Here is an 8,319-nt window from a genome sequence, read left to right as displayed (position 1 = left end):
CTGTTTGCTACAGTGCTTCGTTCATTCAGGTCTTCATCTGTTTGCTACAGTGCTTCGTTCATTCAGGTCTTCATCTGTTTGCTACAGTGCTTCGTTCATTCAGGTCTTCATCTGTTTGCTACAGTGCTTCGTTCATTCAGGTCTTCATCTGTTTGCTACAGTGCTTCGTTCATTCAGGTCTTCATCTGTTTGCTACAGTGCTTCGTTCATTGAGACTGGTCTTGAGAAAGGCCTGCTGAAACTATATCCACATATCTTGGTTTGTAACGTAACAAACTGTGGAAAAAGTGAAGGGGTCTGAATGCTCTGTCTAGTATGAAGCCCAATAGAGAAAATAACCAGTTAAAATAATATAGATCAGTGCTACATAGTGAAACACACAACTCATCAGTTCATTATAGGAATAAACTGGACAAATACTGATGATAGTGAGTTTGATTTTGTTATTTCATTTTATTGGGCCTTGTTGTTAAAAATTTCCCCACACAAAAGCTGGAAACAATTTTAAGCTATGAAAGTTGTTTGTTTTACTCTGGTAAAAACCATAAATCATTCAATAAATAAAATGTATAAACCTTTATTTTTTTTGGAATCACCACAATTCTAAAAAGGCACACATACATCTGAGCTATCTTGTTGCAGGTTCATGGTCACAATGAGAACTTGAAAGAAACGTTTCGGACATTGCTCTTGCTAGTGTCACTGTTTTTTATTAAAGCTAATTAGCAGTTGTCACAAGGTAACAATAACCTGGTCTAGACCTCAAAGAGCAAGCAAAAGCCTTCTTCTGCTTTTTCACGTACATACTATTAGAGACCGGAGCAGAGACATTACGGTCCCATTGTAAAGTTACCTGGAAATGTGTCTCTTAAAAAGGCTTTTGTTTGAATAACTTAATCAATATTCCCAGGAAGGAAGTACCTGTACCTCTTTCCAATCAATCAGCCTAATGTACTGTCTACCTGCTCATCAATACAGTCACAACAGATTTCACAACATACGAAGGAAGCACCTGTACCTGTTCCAATCAATCAGCCTAATGTACTGTCTACCTGCTCATCAATACAGTCACAACAGATTTCACAACATATGAAGGAAGCACCGCTTCTCGCTAAGCAAGCAGCGTGTCACCCTTTACACCTCTGTTTAACCACTGGGCCCATATTTTGGTCATAGGATCAGGACTAAAAGCCACGATGGGTAGACAGACGCTCCTTTGACTTGAACACATAACAAGAAACACATCAATTACTTAACTTCCCTTCGACGGCTAAGTCTTGATATAATCAAACTCCTCTCAGGAAACTCGAAACACCCGACTGCGTCATAATGTTTGACTGATCAGTAGAGATACACTGAGCCTACAGAAACACCCATTTTAATCACAGACGGAACACTGAGGTTCCAGACGGGACACTGAGGTTCCAGACGGAACACTGAGAGCCAGACGGAACACTGAGAGCCAGACGGAACACTGAGAGCCAGACGGAACACTGAGAGCCAGACGGAACACTGAGAGCCAGACGGAACACTGAGAGCCAGACGGAACACTGAGAGCCAGACGGAACACTGAGAGCCAGACGGAACACTGAGAGCCAGACGGAACACTGAGAGCCAGACAGAACACTGAGAGCCAGACAGACAGTCAGACATTAGTCAGAACAGTCAGTTCTCATTGGGTCAGTGTACCATCTCAGATTGAAGAGAAAAAGACATTGCGTTCGTTCTGATTTTTCTCATTGGCTGGAATAATCTTATGTGCTGCTCCTTTGAATTTAACGAGATGAGGCGCTGATCCGGCACCACTGACCACATGTCCCTCTGTAAACCCTGTGGCCCTTGTAGGAAGATTTTAACCCACTGTCTGAAGATGATTATTTATTTCATGGAGATTTGTGATTTTATTTATTATTTAATTTACATCTGTCCCTCATTTTAATGTCAACCCTGTTACGTGAACTGAGCTCTCATTTTTAATATGGTGAAACAATTAAAAAAAAAAAAAATTTCTAAAGAAACATTGTACATCTAACAGTCAAATCATAAAGTAAACTGTAAAGTAAACTCTTTTTTCTGGTGTTTTGAAATGTTTTTTAACAATTTTTATAACTTAAGCATGCAGTCAATTGCTACTCCCTGTTGCACACAGCAAGCTTCCATTCCCCGTGTCACAAAGAGATTTCTGGATGATTTTAAGAAGACATAAATCATCAACCCTGTTACTTTATTTGGCACTATAGTATTTTTTAAATTTATTTAACCTCCTTGAGATGAAAACTAGTTGAGCATGTGTCTTCTTTATGAAATAAAGTTACAATTTGGTGAAATCAAAAAGTTGTTTTTGACCAAGTTACGAATGTGAAAAGGCACAGAATTTACGGAACGGCCCTCTTATGAAGTAAACATCACAAACCTGGGGCCAGACATCGCAAACCTGGGGCCAGACATCGCAAACCTGGGGCCAGACATCGCAAACCTGGGGCCAGACATCGCAAACCTGGGGCCAGACATCGCAAACCTGGGGCCAGACGTCGCAAACCTGGGGCTAGACATCGCAAACCTGGGGCTAGACATCGCAAACCTGGGGCTAGACATCGCAAACCTGGGGCTAGACATCGCAAACAAACCTGGGGCCAGACATCGCAAACAAACCTGGGGCCAGACATCGCAAACCTGGGGCCAGACATCGCAAACCTGGGGCCAGACATCGCAAATCTGGGGCCAGACATCCAGATTCCATCCCAAACATCCAGATACATCCAGGTTCCATCCCAAACAACCAGATTCCATCCCAAATGTCCAGATACATCCAGGTTCCATCCCAAACATCCAGGTTCCATCCCAAACATCCAGGTTCCATCCCAAACATCCAGGTTCCATCCCAAACGTCCAGATACATCCAGGTTCCATCCCAAATGTCCAGATACATCCAGGTTCCATCCCAAACATCCAGGTTCCAACCCAAACATCCAGGTTCCATCCCAAACATCCAGATTCCATCCCAAACATCCAGGTTCCATCCCATACGTCCAGATACAGTTAGATCAGACTTCACATGTTGACCTGATATCTTAATGGATGGCATTTCCCCCCCACAGTACTGCAGGGAGGTGTGTGTGTGATTTGACTATTTCATTTGGGACTGAAATGACCTAACAAACTAGGACAGGAGCCAAGCACACAGACGAAGATTAAATCAATGCTTCTATTTAGGTCTGTGGCTGGAGCTGGGAGACGGAATGCTTTGTTGCCAGAGATGGTGTGTGGTGTATGGAGATATCTTAGGTGGCCTGGTTTGTCACCCAGCTATAACGATGTGGCTTCTCAATCTATTAGTATACTGTAAATCTCGTCTCCAAATTGTACCACTTATACTGCAGTCACACGCCTTAGCTGACCCAGGCAGTTTAGGAAGTAGTTATTAGAAGTGTTCGTGGCTAATTGATTTAATTGTAAGCGTTCTAAATATTTGATCAGCGGAAAAGATTAATGTATTTATTTATGTATTCCATAAAGAGTTGCTTTTGGAAACCTGATTTTAAAAAATCAAGGGCTTGTATTCACTAAGCTTTTCACAGTAGAAGTGCTGATCTAGGATCAGATCCCCCCCCTTGTCTGTATAATTACGAGCTAAAAGGACGAACTGATCCTAGATCACCACTCCTACTCTGATACGCTCTGGGTCTACTACGCGCCCTGATAAAACCAGGGGCCCCATTTAGTGTCAAGGATCAGCAGTCTGTTATCAGCGTGCTGAGGAATCTTAAACAGGTGGTTTAAAAATGGATGAGGTCCAGCTGAGGAATCTTAAACAGGTGGTTTAAAAATGGATGAGGTCTAGCCCAGCTGCCAGCAACACGAGCGGGAGAGAAATGACCAGGGCAGCATTATTGTGATCTACTAACAGTTTGCCTTTCCAAATATATTAGATTGTTGATTTGTTGTTTTTATACTGACACGGACGTGTGTTGTGACCCCTCCCTTTCAGGGTCATGTTTTCAGGAGAGTCAGCAGCCCCTTCTGGAGGAGGACGCAGACCCAGGCTCCATAAAGACCAGGGGAGGCAGGCAGAATGTCCTGCCCCAGACCCAGCTGCGACACTGTCTGAGCAACTCCTCGTCCTGGAGATTCTCCTTGAATAGAAGCCTTCATACTGGAGACACTGAGACGGATCGCGACTCTGGTGAGTGAGATCTCTGACAACACGTCTTTTACATAAACCTCTCTCTGTAGTCAACGCATATAGTCAAAGTACAAATTAACATTGTACGTAGACAGGTTCTGTTGAGTGAGTTGCATAGTTTCTCACAGGTGAACCAAGTACTCATAGATTAACTCATAGATTAAATGGGTTAACACAGTACTCATAGATTAATTCACAGATTAACACAGTACTCACCAGTTAACACACAGGTTAACACAGTACTCACCAGTTAACACACAGGTTAACACAGTACTCACCAGTTAACACACAGGTTAACACAGTACTCACCAGTTAACACACAGGTTAACACAGTACTCACCAGTTAACACACAGGTTAACACAGTACTCACCAGTTAACACACAGGTTAACACAGTACTCACCAGTTAACACACAGGTTAATACAGTACTCACCGGTTAACACAGTACTCACAGGTTAACACACAGGTTAACACAGTACTCAACAGTTAAAACACAGGTTAACACAGTACTCACAGGTTAACAAATTACTCACAGGTCAACTCATGGGTGAACACAGTGCTCATGGGTAACAGGGAACCCACATGTGACCAGGGGAAATGACCACTTATGAAAGCCAGTAACCCAAAGATTGTAAATTATAAGTAGCCTAAAGAGGTTTCCTAGTGGTTAGAGAGTTGGGCCGGTAGCCAGCAGGTAGCCTAGTGGTTAGAGTGTTGGGCCAGTAGCCAACAGGTAGCCTACTGGTTAGAGAGTTGGGCCAGTAGCCAGCAGGTAGCCTAGTGGTTAGAGTGTTGGGCCAGTAGCCAGCAGGTAGCCTAGTGGTTAGAATGTTGGGCCAGTAGCCAGCAGGTAGCCTAGTGGTTAGAGAGTTGGGCCAGTAGCCAGCAGGTAGCCTAGTGGTTAGAGAGTTGGGCCAGTAGCCAGCAGGTAGCCTAGTGGTTAGAGAGTTGGGCCAGTAGCCAGCAGGTAGCCTAGTGGTTAGAGTGTTGGGCCGGTAGCCAGCAGGTAGCCTAGTGGTTAGAGTGTTGGGCCAGTAGCCAGCAGGTAGCCTAGTGGTTAGAGAGTTGGGCCAGTAGCCAGCAGGTAGCCTACTGGTTAGAGAGTTGGGCCAGTAGCCAGCAGGTAGCCTAGTGGTTAGAGTGTTGGGCCAGTAGCCAGCAGGTAGCCTACTGGTTAGAGTGTTGGGCCAGTAGCCAGCAGGTAGCCTAGTGGTTAGAGTGTTGGGCCGGTAGCCAACAGGTAGCCTAGTGGTTAGAGAGTTGGGCCAGTAGCCAGCAGGTAGCCTACTGGTTAGAGTGTTGGGCCGGTAGCCAGCAGGTAGCCTAGTGGTTAGAGAGTTGGGCCAGTAGCCAGCAGGTAGCCTACTGGTTAGAGTGTTTGGCCAGTAGCCAGCAGGTAGCCTAGTGGTTAGAGTGTTGGGCCAGTAGCCAGCAGGTAGCCTAGTGGTTAGAGTGTTGGGCCAGTAGCCAGCAGGTAGCCTAGTGGTTAGAGTGTTGGGCCAGTAGCCAGCAGGTAGCCTAGTGGTTAGAGAGTTGGGCCAGTAGCCAGCAGGTAGCCTACTGGTTAGAGTGTTGGGCCAGTAGCCAGCAGGTAGCCTAGTGGTTAGAGTGTTGGGCCAGTAGCCAGCAGGTAGCCTAGTGGTTAGAGTGTTGGGCCAGTAGCCAGCAGGTAGCCTAGTGGTTAGTGTTGGGCCAGTAGCCAGCAGGTAGCCTAGTGGTTAGAGTGTTGGGCCAGTAGCCAGCAGGTAGCCTAGTGGTTAGAGTGTTGGGCCGGTAGCCAGCAGGTAGCCTAGTGGTTAGAGTGTTGGGCCGGTAGCCAGCAGGTAGCCTAGTGGTTAGAGTGTTGGGCCGGTAGCCAGCAGGTAGCCTACTGGTTAGAGTGTTGGGCCGGTAGCCAGCAGGTAGCCTAGTGGTTAGAGTGTTGGGCCGGTAGCCAGCAGGTAGCCTAGTGGTTAGAGAGTTGGGCCAGTAGCCAGCAGGTAGCCTAGTGGTTAAAGTGTTGGGCCAGTAGCCAGCAGGTAGCCTAGTGGTCAGAGTGTGGGGCCAGTAATTGAAAGGTTGCTGGATCGCATCCCCGAGCTGACAAGGTAAAAATCTGTCTTTCTGACCCTGAGCAAGCCAGTTAACACTGTTCCCCGGGCGGTTCGATTAAGGCAGCCCCCCCACCTCTCTAATTCAGAGGAGTTGGGTTGAAAGTTGGGTTGAATGTTGAAGGCTTTCAGTTGTACAACTGACTAGGTATCCCCTTTATCCCTTTCTTTATCTCACTTTATCTCAGTGCTAGAGGCGTCACTACAGACCCTAGTTTGATCCTGGGCTGTATCACAACCGGCCGTGATCGGGAGTCCCGATTGGCCCAACGTCGTCCGGATTTGGCCAGGGTAGGCCGTCATTGTAAAATAAGAATTTGTTCTTAACTGACTTTCCTAGTTAAATAAAGGTTAAAATAAATGAGTTATTCTTCAGTTTACCACAGTCACCACAAGGTGGCAGTGTTCCTTTGCATATAAACAGGCTACAGTAGCTCTCTCTGCAGAGATGTAATCCTGACCTACATCAGATCTAAACATTAACACACAGAAATGGAGGAGATACATATTTAAACAGCTACTTCATTATTTATTCATTGACCCAGAAGCAGAGAGGGAGAGACAGTGGGGAAGAGGGAGAGACAGTGGGGAAGAGGGAGAGACAGTGGGGAAGAGGGAGAGACAGTGGGGAAGAGGGAGAGACAGTGGGGAAGAGGGAGAGACAGTGGGGAAGAGGGAGAGACAGTGGGGAAGAGGGAGAGACAGTGGGGAAGAGGGAGAGACAGAAAGCAAAAGACAGATGGAAGAGGCCTGCTGAGCTGTGAGGAGACCAGATGGTATTTCTGTCTGGGAGTAGAGACTACAGTACAGACCACTCTCCAAACCACAGACAAGTATTTAATGCAGTGCCTACTGTAGCCTACATACCTGCTAGTTGACAATGACAAAAGTGTTATCAATTCAATTGAATCATACATATCCTCTCTGTTCATTATGAGTAGGACAACATCTTAGGGTCTATATCCTCTCTGTTCATTATGAGTAGGACAACATCTTAGGGTCTATATCCTCTCTGTTCATTATGAGTAGGACAACATCTTAGCGTCTATATCCTCTCTGTTCATTATGAGTAGGACAACATCTTAGGGTCTATATCCTCTCTGTTCATTATGAGTAGGACAACATCTTAGCGTCTATATCCTCTCTGTTCATTATGAGTAGGACAACATCTTAGCGTCTATATCCTCTCTGTTCATTATGAGTAGGACAACATCTTAGGGTCTATATCCTCTCTGTTCATTATGAGTAGGACAACATCTTAGGGTCTATATCCTCTCTGTTCATTATGAGTAGGACAACATCTTAGGGTCTATATCCTCTCTGTTCATTATGAGTAGGACAACATCTTAGGGTCTATATCCTCTCTGTTCATTATGAGTAGGACAACATCTTAGGGTCTATATCCTAAGATAACAAGCCGATTGACCGATTGTAATAATCAGTGAATGGAGTCAGACTGGACTTGTGATTGGCTGCTGCTGGCCCTTTGACATTGAAAATCAGACCAATGACCTTGGCTGGCAGACAGAATGACCGTTAGTTCCATTGTTGCCTAGAAGGAATATGATTGGGTAGAACCCTGACTATTCTGTTGTATTATAAGTGGGGGGGGGGGGTTGTCCTCTAAAGCAGGAATCTTATTCTGTCTGTTTATCCGTAATGATTGTCTTCCACGTTGAAGGATGTTGATGATGAAATGAGCATGAAACCATATGAATTAGAGAGAAAAGATTTAGAGGAAAGATAGCCTACGGTTGTCCTTGTATGGCTTGTAACGGACTCAATTAAGAAACATGTGTACATCAGGAAATACTGTATCTTACTTGTAGCCTTCAACTAAATGTTGTATATGAGAAATATCTGCTGTTCGATGACCAAAGTGATGAAAGCATGCTTACTTTAGGCATTTTAAAAATGGCCACCAATTTAATAGTAAATCTATCAAATCAAATGTATCTATATAGCCCTTCTTACATCAGCTGATATCTCAAAGGGCTGTACAGAAACCCAGTCATTAAGAGTATCTCTACCGCTCCTGCTGTCTCT

At 45.0% G+C, this 8,319-nt stretch overlaps 1 protein-coding gene across 1 annotated transcript in view; it reads left to right on the top strand.

Moving 5' to 3' along the window:
* The window catches only part of ano3 (anoctamin 3), a 120,966-nt gene that overhangs the window by 8,442 nt on the left and 104,205 nt on the right, over positions 1–8,319 (top strand). Inside the window, exon 4 of the mRNA XM_036960958.1 lies at positions 3,989–4,183. The gene's annotated coding sequence lies outside the window, so the exon portion shown is untranslated. The remainder of the gene's footprint in view (positions 1–3,988; positions 4,184–8,319) is intronic.

This window comes from Oncorhynchus mykiss, chromosome 2 (genome assembly GCF_013265735.2).
Source record: "Oncorhynchus mykiss isolate Arlee chromosome 2, USDA_OmykA_1.1, whole genome shotgun sequence".
NCBI classification, from domain to species: Eukaryota; Metazoa; Chordata; class Actinopteri; order Salmoniformes; family Salmonidae; genus Oncorhynchus; species Oncorhynchus mykiss.
The sequence above is the reverse complement of the archived record's forward strand: the minus strand, read 5'-3'. Positions and strand labels throughout refer to the sequence as shown.